General features: G+C 43.5%; 1 long non-coding RNA gene across 1 annotated transcript; it reads right to left on the reverse strand.

The window, feature by feature from the left end:
- Positions 1-16,439: 16,439 nt before the first annotated feature.
- On the reverse strand, positions 16,440-17,700 carry LOC134460631 (uncharacterized). Its single transcript, XR_010037128.1, has 3 exons — positions 17,565-17,700; positions 17,287-17,405; positions 16,440-17,181 (listed from the first exon to the last, which is right to left on the reverse strand). It is a non-coding gene; the product is annotated as an uncharacterized LOC134460631 (long non-coding RNA).
- Between the last annotated feature and the right edge of the window lie 415 nt (positions 17,701-18,115).

Raw genomic sequence — 18,115 nt, forward strand, 5'->3', positions numbered from 1 at the left:
TTGAACTTGAAATCCCGTCGCTTCAATCGCTCGTATCGCTCTTGCTGCACAGAGGCGATTCTTTGTCGCTTGAATTGCGTCGCGGCTGGTCTATTTGTCCGGTTAGAGTGATTGAGGGGACCCCGTGCTCAGTGTGATTGTGGTATTGAACACATTCCAGCAGTTGCAGGAAACATACCATGTGTGTGTGTGTTTGTGTGTGTGTGTGTGTGTGTGTGTGTGTGTGTGTGTGTGTGTGTGTGTGTGTGTGTGTGTGTGTTTGTGTTTGTATTTGTGTTTGTGCATTTGCATGTGCTGGAAAACAGCCACTAGTCATAAGCTCTTTGGAGAAGCGAAGTCAGTCAGATGCTCAACTGACATGAGAACGGAACCAGAAAATCAGTACCGCTACCTCAGCAGCTAGCCACTAAACCTGCACCACCTTCCCAACCTCGACCATGGCTGACTGAAACCATCTGTGTCCTACATGTTACACATACAACGGCTGAAAGGAAGTGACAAAAAAAGTCATCCGACCAAGAAAAACTACTGTGCACGCGCACACGCACGCACGCACACACGCACGCACGCACGCACGCACGCACGCACGCACGCACACACACACACACACACACACACACACACACACACACACACACACACACACACACACACACACACACACACACAGGGCTGCTGACTGCTTTGACTGGGCCCAGGACAAAGTCGTCTGAAAGGGCTCCCAGCCCAATACATATGTCATAAGTACCCAATTCTGGGCCCCCTCTCTCCATGGGCCACGGACAACTAGCACACACACACACATGCACGCACACAGGCACGCACTCACACACACACACACACACACACACACACACACACACACACACACACACACACACACACACACACACACACACACTGAAACACACTCACAGAGCACAATGGGAGATTCATCAACGTGAGGAAAGCTGTAATCTCTTCACCTTCCTTTTCAGAACTTCAGAGTTACTATTATGGCTCTTTTCCACTGCAGGTTTTCTGGTAGGCCTACAGCTTTACACAGCGCGACTTGGCCGCCACTTTTTGCTTTTCAAATAGGCCCGACATAGCTCAATCGTGAAGCTAAAAGTGGCGGCCGAGTCGCATTGTGTTCAGCTGTAGGCCTACCAGAAAACTTGCCATGGAAAAGAAGCATTAGTGTGCTTTGTGTAGATAAGAAGCATATTCATTGAAGCATGTTTATCTAGGCCTACACAATTACCTTTGTGCAGATTCAATTTTAATAAATCAAAATTTGAGCTGCCATTGTGTTGACTCTTTTTTACTGTAACCATGAACCCAGATGGCTCAGAACTCAGGTAACGACATTTAATGCCCATGAATGAATTATCAATTGGTGGTTGATATGCTGCAATAAATGTGCTTCTCATGTACACGTAGTCCACTAAATACAAACAAACAAACAAAATTCATACAATAGTGCAGTGTTTCCCAACCAGGGGTACGTGTACCACTAGGGGTACGCGAGCACACTGCAGGGGGTACTTGGAAAAATGTTATTATTATAACAAATGTATTGAACAGTCACATCAAGACAGAGAAAGCGAACGAACATGAATTTGGGGGTACTCATGGCACAACTAAGAGGCTCAGGGGGTACGCGAGACAGAAAAGGTTGGGAAACACTGCAATAGTGGCACTGGTGGTTGTTGGTTCACCACCCTTATGTGTGCTGCTGATGAAACGTGCAGAACAGTGTAATTGTTTTTAAATGAGGTGCTCATGGGTCTATGCTTCTTTTACCATTTTTTAAATTTAGTTTTAATCCTAGAAATGTGATTCTTGACTTCTTGTGTCACAGGAAATGTTTTGTCTCGTCTAGTGTTTTTGGTATCGTTGTTCCATGTCTTTTATGTTTTTCTTTTTGTAACTTTTAACTTGCTGCCTCTTGGCCAGGGCTCACTGGGGGAAGAGTGACTGTGACTCAACGGGACCTTCCTGGTTAAATAAAGGACAAATAAAATAAATAAGAAACGTTTCTGACACTCATACGTATGTGAGTAAAACGTTAGCAAATACTTTAGGTAATATAGTGTATATGCAGTAAACACCGGCATGCACAAAGTGAAACTGTTGTAAGAAGCTGTAAGGACCTCTAACATACTGCGGATATGTTGACTGGGGTCATATATAAGTGTCACTTTCAGTTTTGAATTTGTAAAATAGGTGTAGCAGTTTACAACAGAGTTCAAGGTGTGGAAAGCCTGATCTGTGGTGTGTGTGTGTGTGTGTGTGTGTGTGTGTGTGTGTGTGTGTGTGTGTGTGTGTGTGTGTGTGTGTGTGTGTGTGTGTGTGTGTGTGTGTGTGTGTGTGTGCGTGCGTGTGTGTGTGCGCTTGTGTTTGTGTGTGTGTGTGTGTGTGTGTGTGTGTGTGTGTGTGTCTGGGTGTGTGTGTGTGTGTGTGTGTGCAGAGGCGATTCTAGTGTCAGTGGGGGCCCAACAAGGTGGGGCCTCGCTCCATGTGGGGCCCAAATCCTAGATCCCACATGATTTTTTCTGAGGTATTTTTGCTGTTCCTAGTAAAAGCTAGTAAAAGCTATTTAATCGCCGACACGTTAAAGTTAGGGATTGATTATTTTTTTTTGCACAGTTTAGCCTTAGCTATTGTCAGGGATAATATGAATGGAAGAAAGTCAATGGTAGGGCCCCACAAAGATATTAAGGTGGGGTTGCATGTGTGTGTGTGTGTGTGTGTGTGTGTGTGTGCGAGAGAGAGAGAGAGAGAGAGAGAGAGAGAGAGAGAGAGAGAGAGAGAGAGAGAGAGAGAGAGAGAGAGAGAGAGAGAGAGAGAGAGAGAGAGAGAGAGAGACTGAGTACACACACGCTGTGCACTTCCTGCAATATGGTCATGACCCGGAGTTGACGTGTTGATATAAGTTGATGAGCTGAATGTCACTTAAAAAAAGCCTTTTGTGCATACCTGTTGACACTAGAGCTAAAGGCTTAGTGTGGAGCTGCTGCACATAATGTACTGGATGCACCATGAAATGCAAACATGAGAATGTGAAAGCCCATTGGGAAACTCCCAACTCCCATTGTCATTGTGACACAGGAATCCACAGCACACGAGTGAACACAGCACACAACGAAACTGCATTTATGCCTCACCCGTGCAAGGGGGCAGCCCTCAGTGGCTCCCCATGGGGAGCAGTGCGGTGGGACGGTACCATGCTCAGGGTACCTCAGTCATGGAGGAGGATAGGGGACAGTTGAGTATCATGCTCAGGGTACCTCAGTCATGGAGGAGGATAGGGGAAAGCACTGGTTAATTTCTCCCTCCATAAACCTGGCGGGTCGAGAGTCAAACCGGCAACCTCTGGGATGCAAGTCTGACGCCCTAACCGCTCACCCATGACTGCCCTATGTCACTTCTATATGAACATGACAGACAAGTCTCATGCACAGTTGTACATGTTTTTTGCATATCCATTTAGATGTACTATATGTCACAGCACATTTTGTAGTGTACGTTTGGAGTTTGTCCATGGAAGCAAACTAATGTCCCATTTATCCCGTGGAGCCATATCTGTATGGATCATGCTCCACAGTGGAACGTAAATCATCAACAGTCATCATAGCCACACTGTGGAGCCGTCAGTGGATAATGTTGTGGTGGATTATATTCATTTCTTAATTTTTATTGAGCAAGAGGTTATAACAGAGTCACACCTGACATGGTATACTGTATATAATAGAGAGAATCATAATTTCAATGTCCTTGTATGACCTGTGCTTATGAAGAAACTGACAATCTGACTTGACTTGGCCCACTTTTGCTCTCATACAATAGCAATAACTGCTTCCTGGTCCCAGAACATCCATAGTTGCCGCCAGATATAAAGATAAGAGTTGTGCATCACTTTTAATAGGTTTATAGTCTCCTAGTTCTTTTTAATGGTGAAATTAAGACCTTGTGATTTGTGACAATCACCTCTGAAAATAAAGCATTGTAGGTCTGGAGACCTGCCTACTGTACATCCCGTAGGGGGTGTGGTTTACGATTGGTGACGGCTATTTATTGAGCGTTACAAAGGTCTATCATTTGGTATACAGTGTATGTAACGGAGGCTAACTAGCACAGAGTTGGCGTGGGACGTTGGTAAACCTCCCTCCGATAGCTTCATACAGTCTCGTGCCGTCGTGCCCAGCGGTATCGTACTGTGTCTCCCATTGCCGAACCGTTGTAGTTGACGAGGTCGCACGTTTGATCCCCGAGGGGGGTGAACAGGTGCAAGATGACCTCCGTCACAGTAGTGCTGCAGACCCGGATTGGGAGTGAGGTTTAAGGGGGAGAGTGTAACGGAGGCTAACTAGCACAGAGTTGGCGTGGAACGTTGGTAAAACCTCCCTCCGATAGCCTCATACAGTCTTGTGCCGTTGGGCCGAGAGACTAGTCTCTTGGCCCAGCGGTATCGTACTGTGTCTCCCATTGCCGAACCGTTGTAGTTGACGAGGTCGCACGTTCGATCCCCGAGGGGGGTGAACAGGTGCAAGATGACCTCCATCACAGTGGTGCCGCAGACCCGGGATTGGGAGTGAGGTTTAAGGGGGAGAGTGTAACGGAGGCTAACTAGCAGAGTTGGCGTGGCACGCTGGTAAAACCTCCCTCCGATAGCCTCATACAGTCTCGTGCCGTTGGGCCGAGAGACTAGTCTCTTGGCCCAGCGGTATCGTACTGTGTCTCCCATTGCCGAACCGTTGTAGTTGACGAGGTCGCACGTTCGATCCCCGAGGGGGGTGAACAGGTGCAAGATGACCTCCGTCACATGTACATAGCCAGTATCTGTTTGAAACAAAGTGTAGGCCACGCCTCCCTGCTCTGCAATTGGAGAGATACAGGGACCTTGATCTGGTGCCCTTGCTGAGATGCTGTCTTTCAGATCAGAATGATTGTGCAAAGTAGCATCCTCAGGGTAATTTGCACACAATTTCTGGACTCTCCCACCACGCCATTCCTACATCTTTTCTGAAAATGAAAGTAGGCTAATCAAATTGTTTCTGAGCACATCACACCACCACATACACATAGCAGATAGCACATACACAGTTCCACAGCAACCACAAACTATGCTTTGCAAGCTGTTTTCATTTCCTCCCCAAAAGCATGTGAACGAACATTGTGTGTTTGGGTGCACGTATGAGATACATGCATACTGCCTATGCTTAAAATATATTAAACTAGACTGCCTGTGCAGTCGCCTTCGACTGCTTAAGGTATATCCCCGAAACGCGACGCTTCCAGTCCCCCATCATTCCTACCACTCCCGTCCACCATTTCGTAAACGTATATACAGACGTGACATGACGCGCATAGGCTTAAAACCAAACGACTATTGTGAAAATGAAGCAAAAAATGGGGCAAATGGTAATACTGTTTTAATGGTTCAGTGGATATACCACATTAGGTACAGTGTAATAACCAGTGTAACAATATTTAATACAATGTCATTTTTTTACTTACATCATGTGTTTGTGCGTAAGTGGTATTACATGGTATTGCATATTGTTACACTGGTATTACACTATATTACATGGTATTGCATACTGTTACACTCGTTACTACACTGTACCTGATATTGCATATTGTTACACTGGTATTACACTAGTATTAAATGGTATTAAATATTGTTACATTGGTTATTACACTGTACCTAATATGGTAGATTCACTGAAATGGTGAACCATTAAAATAAGGTGTTACCGGGCAAATCAATCCACCCAGTCAGAAGTCATGGGCCAAATGAAAATTCCGCCATTTTGAAAGTGTTGTCTTCCAAACTCGAATCAGTTCATGAACCTACCCTAGAGCATTCACACACAAAATCTGGGACAAATCCATCCAACCGGTCAGTAGTTATGGGCCAAACAATAATTCGGCCATCTTGAATTCAGCCATCTTGAAAGTGTTGACCTCCAAACTCGAATCAGTTCATGAACCTACCCTAGAGCATTCACACACCAAATCTGGGACAAATCCATCCACCAGGTCAGAAGTTATGGGCCAAATGAAAATTCCGCCATTTTGAAAGTGTTGACCTCCCAACTTGAATCAGTTCATGAACCTACCCTAGAGCATTCAAACACCAAATCTGGGACAAATCCATCCACCCGGTCAGAAGTTATGGACCAAACAAAAATTCGGCCATCTTGAATTCAGCCATCTTGAAAGTGTTGACCTCCAAACTCGAATCAGTTCATGAACCTGTCCTGGAGCATTCACCCAAAAAATCTGGGACAAATCCAAACATCCGTTCAAAAGTTATCGCGTTAACACGAAAGACCTTACGCGGCGGCGGCGGCGGCGGCGCACGCAAAACCATTACATCCCCGACGCTCCGCGTTTCGGGGATATAAATACTTTACATTGCCAAACGTATTTCCTTACATGCCATTGACTCACATATGCATGTAAGTGCCATCCCAAAGCATGTAAGTGCCATCCCAATCGTAACTCATAGGCACTCGTGCACTCATAATGCGCTATAGATATGGGCTTTAAGTGAAGTGTTACTTACCGTTCATATCTACCTATCATAGACTTTTACATCTCCTCCTCATCTTATAGGAAGTACAGTCCAAGGATCTGGATTAGAATGCTTATGGGTCCCTATTGCATGCTTCAAAAGTGGAGGAGACGCGCTCACACTATCACCTAAATATTGTAACTTCTTAACTGGGTGCTGAATCCCACAAAAAGCATAAATGAAGGAAGAAAGCGAATGATAGCTCTTCAGATTTTTCTTTATTTACTCACCCACAAACGTTTTGGGCAGAGCCCTTTCTTCAGTGTTATGACGATGGCCATTACACGCTGAAGAAAGGCTCTGCCCGAAACTGTTCGTGGGTGAATAAACAAAGAAGAAATCTGAAGAGTGCTGTCCTTCGCTTCGCATGCTGCAAGACAGAATGCATGGATTGCTGTAATCAGAGTGACAAAGCAAACTAGAAAGAGTACAAATATATTTGGCGTCATTCTGGAGCATTCTGGGATTTCCTCTACTCTGCTCCAATTGTAAAAAACATTGCACATTATAGAGATCATTTATTATGTGTGCATAGTCATGGCTTTTATCCGTCTCCAGGTTATAAGATAAGAGATGCGCATCAGTTTTTTTTAATTTGGATCATGGGTCAATTGCTGTGCAAATTGGAACAGGAATGGACACACACACACACACGCGCGCATGCACGCACGCACGCGCGCACACACGCGCACGCACGCACGCACACACTCACTCACACGCACACGCACACGCACACACACACACACACACACACACACACACACACACACACACACACACACACACACTCACACATACACTCCATCTGTGGTTTATTAAAGGTAACAGCTGCTATAGTATCTTACAGTTATAGTTGATTGCCCAGTAATGAAATGACCTGTAACTGCACACTGTACTGTATGTCTTAAGGACAGGGCGGCCGTGGAATAGTGGTTAGAGAGTTGGTCTTTCAATCTAGGGGTTGCCGGTTCGAATCCCCCCCTGACCTCTCCCTACATCTCCATCCATGGCTGAAGTGACCTTGAGCAAGGCACCTAACCCCACATTGCTCCAGGGACTGTAACTGATACACTGTACCTAAAGTACCCGTAAGTCATTTTGAATACAAAAGTGTGAGCTAAGTGCAGTGTAATGCAATGTATATTTGTGTACAACCTGTGGAACATAAGGAAATAGATTTTGACAACTTCAGGTTAGGGCATGAATACGTACAGTACAAATCCATAAGTAGGGCATTGGAAATAGACAGCACACTGACACATCCGCACCACATATAGGTGTGGGCTAATATCTGGGTCCCTGGGCATATTAAAGGTCATAGGTCCTCAAAAGGAGTGCGTTCCAATATGTAACCTTGCGTCCTCCATGGAGAAAACAATAAAGTATCCCAGCTGTCAGCCTAACAACTTTTGGGGGACTGTTTTTCATTCAGCATCCAGTTTGCAAAAGAGAAAATTACTTTACAATTGAGCTTTTGCGAGATATTGAAATATAATGCTGTTGTCAGTGATGTCATCATGACGTATTACTTCCTGGTACGAGGCCACAAGCACAAGTGGAGGACGCAAGGTCACGTATTGGAACGCACCCAAGGACTCTAGAGAGAACCACATGGGGAGAGACACATGAGGACCGGGTAAACACGGGATGAGGCGCTGGCCTCGCATTAGGGGTGTAAATAAAATTGAAATGGATCGAAGTATCGGCCAGAGATTTAATCGAATCACATCGTATCAGGGGACATTCTTAAGTATCGAAAAGAATCAAATCGCTGGCCCCTGTGCAATGCTCTAGCTCCATAACAAAATAGAAGTGGAAAACTAATTGGAAAAAATCGAATCGAATTGCATTGCATCGCATCGCATCGTGGGGAATTCTTAAGTATCGCAAATAATCGAATCCCTGCTTTATGAAATCGATACCGTATCGTATCGTCATGAAGGCTGTGATTTACATCCCTACCTCGCATGCTGGGCCTATGTGCCTGTTTCCCGATGCGGAGAGAACTACGTGGGGAGAGACACATGAGGACCGGGTGAACACTGGATGAGGCGCTGACCTCGCATGTTGGGCCTATGTGTCTGCCGTTGGAGCTAGCCTGCTCCAAAATCTTTAGAGACTGGCCATGTGCCTTTTAAGGACCAACTATGGGGAATTGATATGTTTTTTGTACATGCACGTGTGTTTGGCTCCTCAACTGGAGCTGCTCATTGAACACGGACGTCCGTGCAGGAAAATAGACTGAAGTTCTATTTTGAAGGAGCAACGCGGACATGTCCGGTCGGGATGGACATGCGCTCTTACACTGCGCTCCTGTGTGCGAGGCATGATCTGTTTTCATGTAGGCCTATTCTAACCGTTTCGGACAGATAACGGACACGTGAAGTGGACGTTAAGTGGACCTCTGCGCCGTTGGTGTGTATGCACCGTGATTTGGCCACGGCGGATCTGCCTGTTACTTTCTCTGTCTCTCCCTCCTTTCTCTTGCCTCTTTTAATGCAGTAGGCTACACCAGGATTAAAATGCACGGCACAACTTGCCTAGCTCTAGTTTCAGACTTTTGAGATGCATCTTAAAATAAATTTTGTGTTGTTTCCATTCTGAGGCAAGTGGTTATAACAGTGTGGGAGAGAGCGAGAGAAAGCGAGGGAGAGCAAGCAGCATCTGTGGGTAGGAATGTTCCACTGTCTTAAAATGTACATCCATACGTTTATAGATGCATTCATGACAAACACAGCACCTTTGACACTGCAAGGGTAACCTAATAAAGTTCTCACGTATTGCTACTTGCTGTGGTTCAACAAAACACTCATATATCACCACTTGTACTTGGGTTTAAACATACAATGTGCTCAGAGAGAGAGACAGGGAGAGAGCGAGAGTGAGGGGAGGGAGTGAGAGAGTGAAAGAGGAAGAGAGAGAGAGAGAGAGAGAGAGAGAGAGAGAGAGAGAGAGAGAGAGAGAGAGAGAGAGAGAGATACCCGGGGGAAAAATGTTCAAAAGTAAATCAATCTAAAACACAGCTGTAGGACTTCCTGGGGACTGTCCACTTTCGGTGTGCTCAAAGTCATGCATGTGTCACACAATCTAGATAGGCCTACTTACGCCCACACACCTGAAAGCTGAAGCTGCATACCTCTAAAATTCCCCTTCATGCAGTCAAAACATTCTGTGGCCGAACCTCAACCCTGTGATCTTAAGCTCCTTAACCACTTGCCATAGCTAACATAGAATAAAATTGTCAGTATTGGAGTCCCCTCATATCTCTGACGTTTGTCATGCCTTACCGATACCTGTTGAACAGCCAGGTGTATCAGTTCAGATCTCTCAATCACATGTGCTGGATTTCTTCAAAGCTGAATAGCCTTAATCTGTTCACGCATTAATGTGAGTCTACATACCCTATTGTGAGTCCACTACTACAGGTGATAATTCTTGCCCACTGCATTGAAGGAAATAAATATTTGCGTGTGTGTGTGTGTGTGTGTGTGTGTGTGTGTGTGTGTGTGTGTGTGTGTGTGTGTGTGTGTGTGTGTGTGTGTGTGTGTGTGTGTGTGTGTGTGTGTGTGTGTGTGTGCTTCCAGTAATGAGCATAACATCGAGGATATAAATCATTCACATTCACATTCACATAAATGAATCATCAGGATATGTTAACAAGAGCAGGCCTGAAAGGAGAACAGGGTAGTTCCTGTTGTAAATTTTACATCAACATAGGGGTTGTTGTCTCAAGACTTGAAAGCATAACGTTGTTTTCACACAGCGAAAACCATGCACACCACTTCCTCATAATGATAACAATCTTTTGCAAGCCGTTGAGCACTGCATGCATGTGTGAGCTGTGTGTATTTTATATGTGGAGCTATAGGGGGGAAAGGATATGGAGAGACAGATCATTGTCTTGCCCTGGGGCCCTGTTTGCAAGTGTTCCACCACAGGCTTCATGTCAGTTTTGCTGGCCTGTGTGCATGTCTATTTGTATGCGGTTGTGTTTGCAACTATGCGTATGCTGTCAGCTATTTAGGGTGTGTGTGGCTGTCCATAACTGTAAGCAACAGACATTTTTCACAGCATTTCATCAGAGCTTTGTTTATTGCCAAAACAAGACCTAAATGCTGAGCATGCATACACTTTACTTCTTAGATCAGCATAACTCAACTGAAGCTGTTTTGCAGCATATTTCCTCCCTCACTGGTGTTCCTAATTATTCAGAGATCATCTCATGATTAGATGATGAACATGCACGATGCTGCTGCGGTGCATCTTCGCACAAAACACACAGCTTCCTGAGCCAATCAGATGAACCTGACAAGCAAACTTGAGATGTGTTTTTTTCCAGAAAGTATTTTTTTTTTTTTTTTAAATTTAAAGCTGAATTATATAGACAGAATAGGCAACCAGATTCCTCCAAATGGAAATGTTTATTTAAAAAATGCAATACATATACAGCAATAGTTTTCAGAAAATAATATTGCTTAGTACAGTAGTGGTGATGAGGAACATTATATTGAGCTGTTACAGAAATGATTATGTTTTTCCTTATTAAACAGACCCAGATATCACGGTCCATAATAATGCAGACTGTAGCAGATGACTTTGTACCTTACGACTTACACATGGCTCTTGCATGACACAAAAGCTAAGCTTTGCATAACACAAAAGATCCTTTTTGTGCTTGGGTTAATGCATTAAAACCACCTAACACTAACAAAACCCTTCAGGCTTCATCATGGTATTTTTGAAAGATTCTACTAGTATCGTGCTACCCACTCTTGTTTAGATAAGACATTTGTGCACATTGTAGAAATTGCTGGAGATTGACAATAAACCTTTTCTCTAAGGACAGCAATGTATCAAGTTTCTATATTATGACCATCTCCTTTTTGGTGTCCACAGTCCCAAAGACTGGGTAAACTTTCTCTGAGTTACTGAAGTCAGCCTGGAATCTGTAAATCTTACGTTTCATCTTCTTATTACCATCATAAAATGTGACCTCTTCTGCATGCATGTCCAGACACACCCCTACTCTGCTGGGGGTGGCGATGTTTAACTTGGTCACCGGCTCAGTGAGTGCCACAAGGTTGTTTAGCTGCAGGCAAAGCGTCCAGTAAACTGTTGACGTGTTGAGTTTGGCAAAGCCACGGTGTGTAGGAGTCACCTCATATCTGACATCTGTCATGCTTTTCATACCGATACCAGATGAGCAGACAGGCCTATCACTGAGGATCTCAATCTCACATGCGCTGAATTTGCCTGAAACTGAATAGCCTTAATCTGTTGTATGTTCAGACATTTCTACACAGATCAATATGAGTTCACATATTCTTCTTTCTGACTCCATTGCATTACTACAGATAGTCATGCTTGTCCACTACAGTGATGAACATAATCTTTCCAAATACTGTATGTGCGTGTGTGCCTGTGTGTGTGTGCGTACCTGTGATTACACCACTCAGGTGTAATCCCTAATACTCTCTACCTCCCTTCTGCTAAGCTGCATTCTATCTCTCCCACACGATAGCTAATCATTCACATCAGGTCACATGTTTTACAAGAACGGGTAGGCCCGAAAGGAGAGCTGTCTGTTCTATATTTCACCCACAACAAAAATGAAACTGCACTAAAATGACAACAAGTCTTTGAGTACTGTGTGACTGCAAATACGTACATCTGTGAGCTATGTGTTTGCATGCGGTTCATGCATTTATACGTAGCTCAGTTGTGTGTGCTTGTGTGCATGTATATTGGCCTGCCTGTGTGTGCCTGAGGCTGTTTCAGCTTCAGCTATTTGGGGTGTGCCCTTAACTGCAAGTGCAAATGTACGGCCATTTTCACTTCATATCAACACAGTTTTGTTTACTGCTTACAAGCAGTACTACTAGACCTACTTGTTCACAACTTGCAAACAAACAAAAAAACATCTAAATGTTAAGCATTACTGCAAAAAAAGTTGAGCATACACTTTAGTTCTGAGGTCATCTTCATTGAACTCCTTCCTCACATTTGTGCCTAATTATCCAGACAGATAATATCATGATTAGATGATGAACATGCACAATACTGCTGCATGCATCTTCACACGCAACACACGGCTTCCTGAGGATGAACTTAACAAGCAAGCTTGAGGTGTTTCATTTTTTTAACATATTTTTTAAAGTTATTCTAGCTCAAATTGTATGGACACAACAGGAGACCAGAGTCTTCCAAATGTTTATTTAAAAAATGCAATTACAGTAGAAGTTCAACTGTTACAGAAATTATAATGTTTTATATTATACAGACCCAAATATCATGGGTTACTATAATCCAGTGTTTCCCAACCTCTTAGTTGTGCCATGAGTACCCCCTAATTCATGTTCTATATCGCTTTCTCTGTCCTGATGTGACTGCTCCATACATTTGTATAATAATAACATCTTTCCAAGTACCCCCTGTAGTGTGCTCGCGTACCCCTAGTGGTACACGTACCCTTGGTTGGGAAACATTGCTATAATGCACACTGTAGAAGCTGACTATGTCACTCCCTTACACAACACATGTCTGTGACCACTTGTGCAACGTGCTCAACCTTTCATTTCTTAACTTCCCTAAACCGCCTCTCTCTGGCTCTAGCTACATTACTTTGCAGAAGACAAAATATCTGTTTTTTTGTGGGCTAATGCATTAAAAAACCCTAATGCTAATAGCGTGCTGCCCACTCTTCTAAGGATATTTTTACAAATTGCAGGAGATTGACAATAAAACGTTTTCTGCAAAGACCGCAATGTATCAAGTTTCTATATTATGACCATCTCCTTTTTGGTGTCCACAGTCCCAAAGACTGGGTAAACTTTCTCTGAGTTACTGAAGTCAGCCTGGAATGTGTAAATCTCATGTTTCATCTTCTTATCTGCGGCATAAAATCTGACCTGCCCTGCCTGCATGTCCAGACACACCCCTACTCTGCTGGGAATGACATTGTTTAACTTGGTAGCCGGCTCAGTGAGCGCCACAAGGTTGCCTAGCTGCAGGCGAAGCGTCCAGTATCCTGTTGACGTGTTGAGTTTGGCAAAGCCACGTTTAGGTGCAGACTCTGTCATCACCCCTATCCTCCAATCACGAATCCCCCTGACATCTACTTCCCAGTAATGCTGACCTGAGCTGAAGCCCTGCACTCCTCGGATACAAAGCCAGCCGTCGTACTTCTGACTGGCTTGCTCAAACCAATTATTACCCACTAAGTCCTGACTTTCCTCATACGTGTATGACCTTAATCGCCTTCGATCATTAGATATTCTGAGGAAAGGATTGGCTGTCTTCGTGTCGAGGGTGATTTTATCTGTGAGGATGAGAAAATAGAATGTGAGTGTATGTGCAGCACTTTCATTAGCAACTAGCAAAACTAAATACAGGCTATGTCACAAAGAGGTCCACTGTCATTGCACAGATAAGCAGCAATGTTGTATGGACTCAAGACGCAAATTTGCATGCATTTGCACCGGCTATAACTAGCAAAGCAGCATGCAAATAGTCATAGCCTACCTGCTGATATCATAGAGGGCAATTCTGAAAAAAAAAAGGCAAATATAACTGAGCGTCACTATGTTGCCATATCACAATATTACCAACAAATGAACATAATTCAAAGACTCAATCCAGATGTAACATGATCTGAAAGCAAAACTGGGAGGGTTGTGTGTCTCTCAAAGATGAATGAAAACAATAGAGATCAGAGTTAAGACGTGGTATGCAAAGAAATGTCAGTAGAGGGTGAAGGTTGTGAATATCCCAGGAAAAGTCGCAGGACAAGTTTGGAGTGAGTAGCCTGCACACTTTCTTTCCTCCTTTGATTGTTTACTTGATGGATTTGAAGGATTACGTTTGACCATAATCCTGCCGTACAGAGCCGGTTCTGACCTCCATGGGGCCCTAGGCAAAAATATGCAGAGGGGCCCCCATAAAGAGCGTACAGCCACCCCCCAGCCCCCCCCGAGGAAAACGCGAACCACACACACAAAATGTGACTCAAATCAAGCTTAATTAAAAATTCTCCCTTTCTGCGCTCTTGAGACAAAAACATCAATAATGTCAAAACAGATTGTGAACATGTAGACAACGGTGGCTGTACTGAACATGCGACTACCTCATCAGCTGCAGGTGTACCTGGCTCATCTGTGTAGGCCCTACTACCTGAACATTGTGCTGGCCCTCCACTGGCTGACTGACTGGAGTCTGAGCTGGTCAGAAACTTAAGCATAGCACCTGTAAAATATAACTAAGGCTTCAATTAATTTATCTCCATCAAATTGTTTGCATTTAAAATTACCATTTTTTATAGCCTGCCTCCTAGTAGCTTGCCTTTAGTAATCTGGTCTAAAACATTTTTTTTTTAAATAAATGAATAGGCCTATGATAAGAAACTCATATGTAAAATAAATTATTTAGCTATATAACATGTGTTATTATGAATGTTATCACACATTATTGTGATTCACCTTCGTCACAAGTTTCACTCATTCACCAAAGGTCTGGATTTATTAGTCTATCCAAGCAAGCCGCGCCCCCTTGCTATTGTTATCACCCACACACAAACAAACACACACACACAAGCACGGCACCCCTCTCTCTCACTCCCTCCTCCTCCATTGCTTAGACTGCACGGACGTCTTATCAAAAATCTTAAGCGCCTGTCAAAACCAAAACCAATGTCTGTGTATGTTGATATTTGTTTCTAAACAATCGAGAGGCAGCCACGCATACAACAGCGCGCGCGCAAACTCACACACACACACACACACACAGAAATGGCACCTCTTCTCTCTCCCTCCTTCGTTGCTTCGACTGCACTGACGTTTCATCGGCTAAACGAACGGCTCGTCAGATTATGATTCAACTAGTACACCTTTCAAAACAACAGTAAAACATTGACAACACCACCCTTTCCTCTCACATTCTCTCTAGCCTAAACGAAACGCTACTCAGCTTGTGGTTCTCAACAACTTCTACCTTTTAAAACAACAGTAAAACGTTAATCCCCCTTTTTACAACATGTGACTGTATCGAAGACCTGGGCACTTTTTAGCCCGGCATTGTTGTGCAATACAAAAGCCCATTTTCTGCTCCATACGAAATTACCCACAGAAGAAGGATCACAATGAGTGGAAGCCAATGATACAGTCCTTGGTGGAAGCCTAACCGTAACAACAGAGGAGTTACGTTGCCTACCTGACTGCTGTTCTTGTCGCTCATTGTCATGAATTTTCTTTTTCTTTTTGTCGTTTCTGAAGGGAAAATGTCGTTTCATGTTGGATGTTTCACGTTTTGTGTGACGGAAATCAATAATAAACAATGAAATCAGTTCGCTTTTTTTTTTTTTAAACTGTCAACGTCAGTGACGTAACGGGTCGCGCGAGGCCTTACGCTGAGAGCGTAGTGAGCGTATTGGGCGCGCCGGCTCTGCTGCCGTGAAATAAAACATCAAAGGATAAAAGATTGTAAATATGTGAAGAGTTCAGATGCAAAACCCCCTAACTCCATTTCTGAAGACCTGCACTTCTATATTTTTAGAGAACCCCATTGTTGGTTTGGTTTACATTCATGTACTTGATAATACATGTAAATAGTTATATTACATAAATAAAATAAAACAATAAGCAATTCTGACAGCTTTCTATTAAATAAAAATGAATTAAGATTATTTTCTGAAAAGGCACTTAGGGGGGTTTGCATCTGAACTCTTCATGTGGACTCCTCACTCCAAACATGCAAAGAATCTTAAAATGGCATGCACCAATACGCTGATCACAGGTGCATGCAGTCACATGTGCACATACACACACACAGACTCCTGAACCAACCTGATGATTGTGATAACTGAGTAGTCTGTGGTCTCACTCTTAACCCTTTCCTCTCCTTCCTTCTCCCCCTCTCCTCCCTCCCTCGCCCGCCCTCTTGCTCCTCTGTCACAGCTGTCACCACTTCAGGCTTTAAAGGCTGTGTGGGAAAAAGAATATGTTAGCAATGACACCAGGTGACACCAGCTGAATATGCATGCAAAAAACAGCTCATATTTCTGTTCCACATTTCACTTGCAGAGAGGAAACACATTCTGCACCACATCCTGTTTCTGCACATCACATACAGACTGTAGCCTCTTACTGCAGCTGGGGTCGCTGGTGACCCTATTCACTTGCTGAAAATGCTGAACTACATCATAACAACATTGCTATGACATTACAGAGAGCCATAGTGCTGCACTAAGGGGTTTTAAAGTCACAATTGTTCATTATGAGACAAGATCAGGGCTGTAAAGTAATTAATTACATTTACTCAGTATGTATTGTTGTTGAGTAGCTTTTATGAGTACTTTGTTATAAGAGGCCACAGGGGCAAGCTCACCTGGGAAGCTGTCACTTGGAAATCATATTGCCTCTGCCAAGAAAGGATAATAAAAGCAGTCAGTTCCTGTTTAACTCCCTTCCCACCCCCAGGACAAACAGTCATTTACTGCCAAACTGTATCATCGTGCCAACAACAACCCTGACAGAACTGGTCTACCCGGTTATAAAACATTCATTCTCTGTGATGTGTACCTTTGATAACCTCAGAAAGCAACACCGTATGCACATCTCAATGACCTATGAAAAAAGAAATGCATAAATAAATTCAATGTTTTATTTCATAACCATAAACGGCACAAAATACAATTTGTCATGGCTGTATGCTTTAGCGTGTATAACTACCTTGTGTAGAGTCATTTTTGGTTTGAGGAAAGGTTGTGAGCAACATGTTTGCTGAAGATTCTGTTTTTTATTTTCATAAATATCAACATGTCCACAGCTCAATGAAATGACAAACATATCTGCAAAAGAAGATATTTAACATCGAACTGCATCAGGATTATTTGAAGCAATTTGCTTGCAATTAAGACAAATAACAATTTCATGTAAACAAATTATTGCTCTCAATCAAGTTTTAGTATTAAGTTACAAATCGTCATTTGAGTATTTATTTAGCTCACTATGGTCTGATGTAGCCATGTCCATCACTCCATGCGACGGTTTTCTATTCAGATGAGGAAAAAGTGATTTAAGTAAAATACTATCTTTTCATAAATCCATACAAGATGAGCAAAGTGGAAACACAGTGGCAGTCTCTGTCTGTCTCTGTTGCTAAAAGAAAACAAGCCTGTGACTGTGGAGGGTTTTCAGAAAAACATCAGCTGAGCTCCACCCACTGTGAACCACGTGGCAATGTTATGACACAGACTTTGAATGTAAACAAAGGCGAGCATGTGAATGTACAAAATATTCCCTCCACAGCACATGTTCTTCCTCCTTATCATGTGTGTGTGTGTGTGTGTGTGTGTGTGTGTGTGTGTGTGTGTGTGTGTGTGTGTGTGTGTGTGTGTGTGTGTGTGTGAGAGAGAGAGAGAGAGAGAGAGAGAGAGAGAGAGAGAGAGAGAGAGAGAGAGAGAGAGAGAGAGAGAGAGAGAGAGCATGTGTGTGTGTGTGTGTGTGTGTGTGGGGGGGGGGGGGTTGGGGAGCAGGTGGGCTTAGATGGTTTGAGTTG

Source organism: Engraulis encrasicolus, chromosome 13, assembly GCF_034702125.1.
Source record: "Engraulis encrasicolus isolate BLACKSEA-1 chromosome 13, IST_EnEncr_1.0, whole genome shotgun sequence".
NCBI classification, from domain to species: Eukaryota; Metazoa; Chordata; class Actinopteri; order Clupeiformes; family Engraulidae; genus Engraulis; species Engraulis encrasicolus.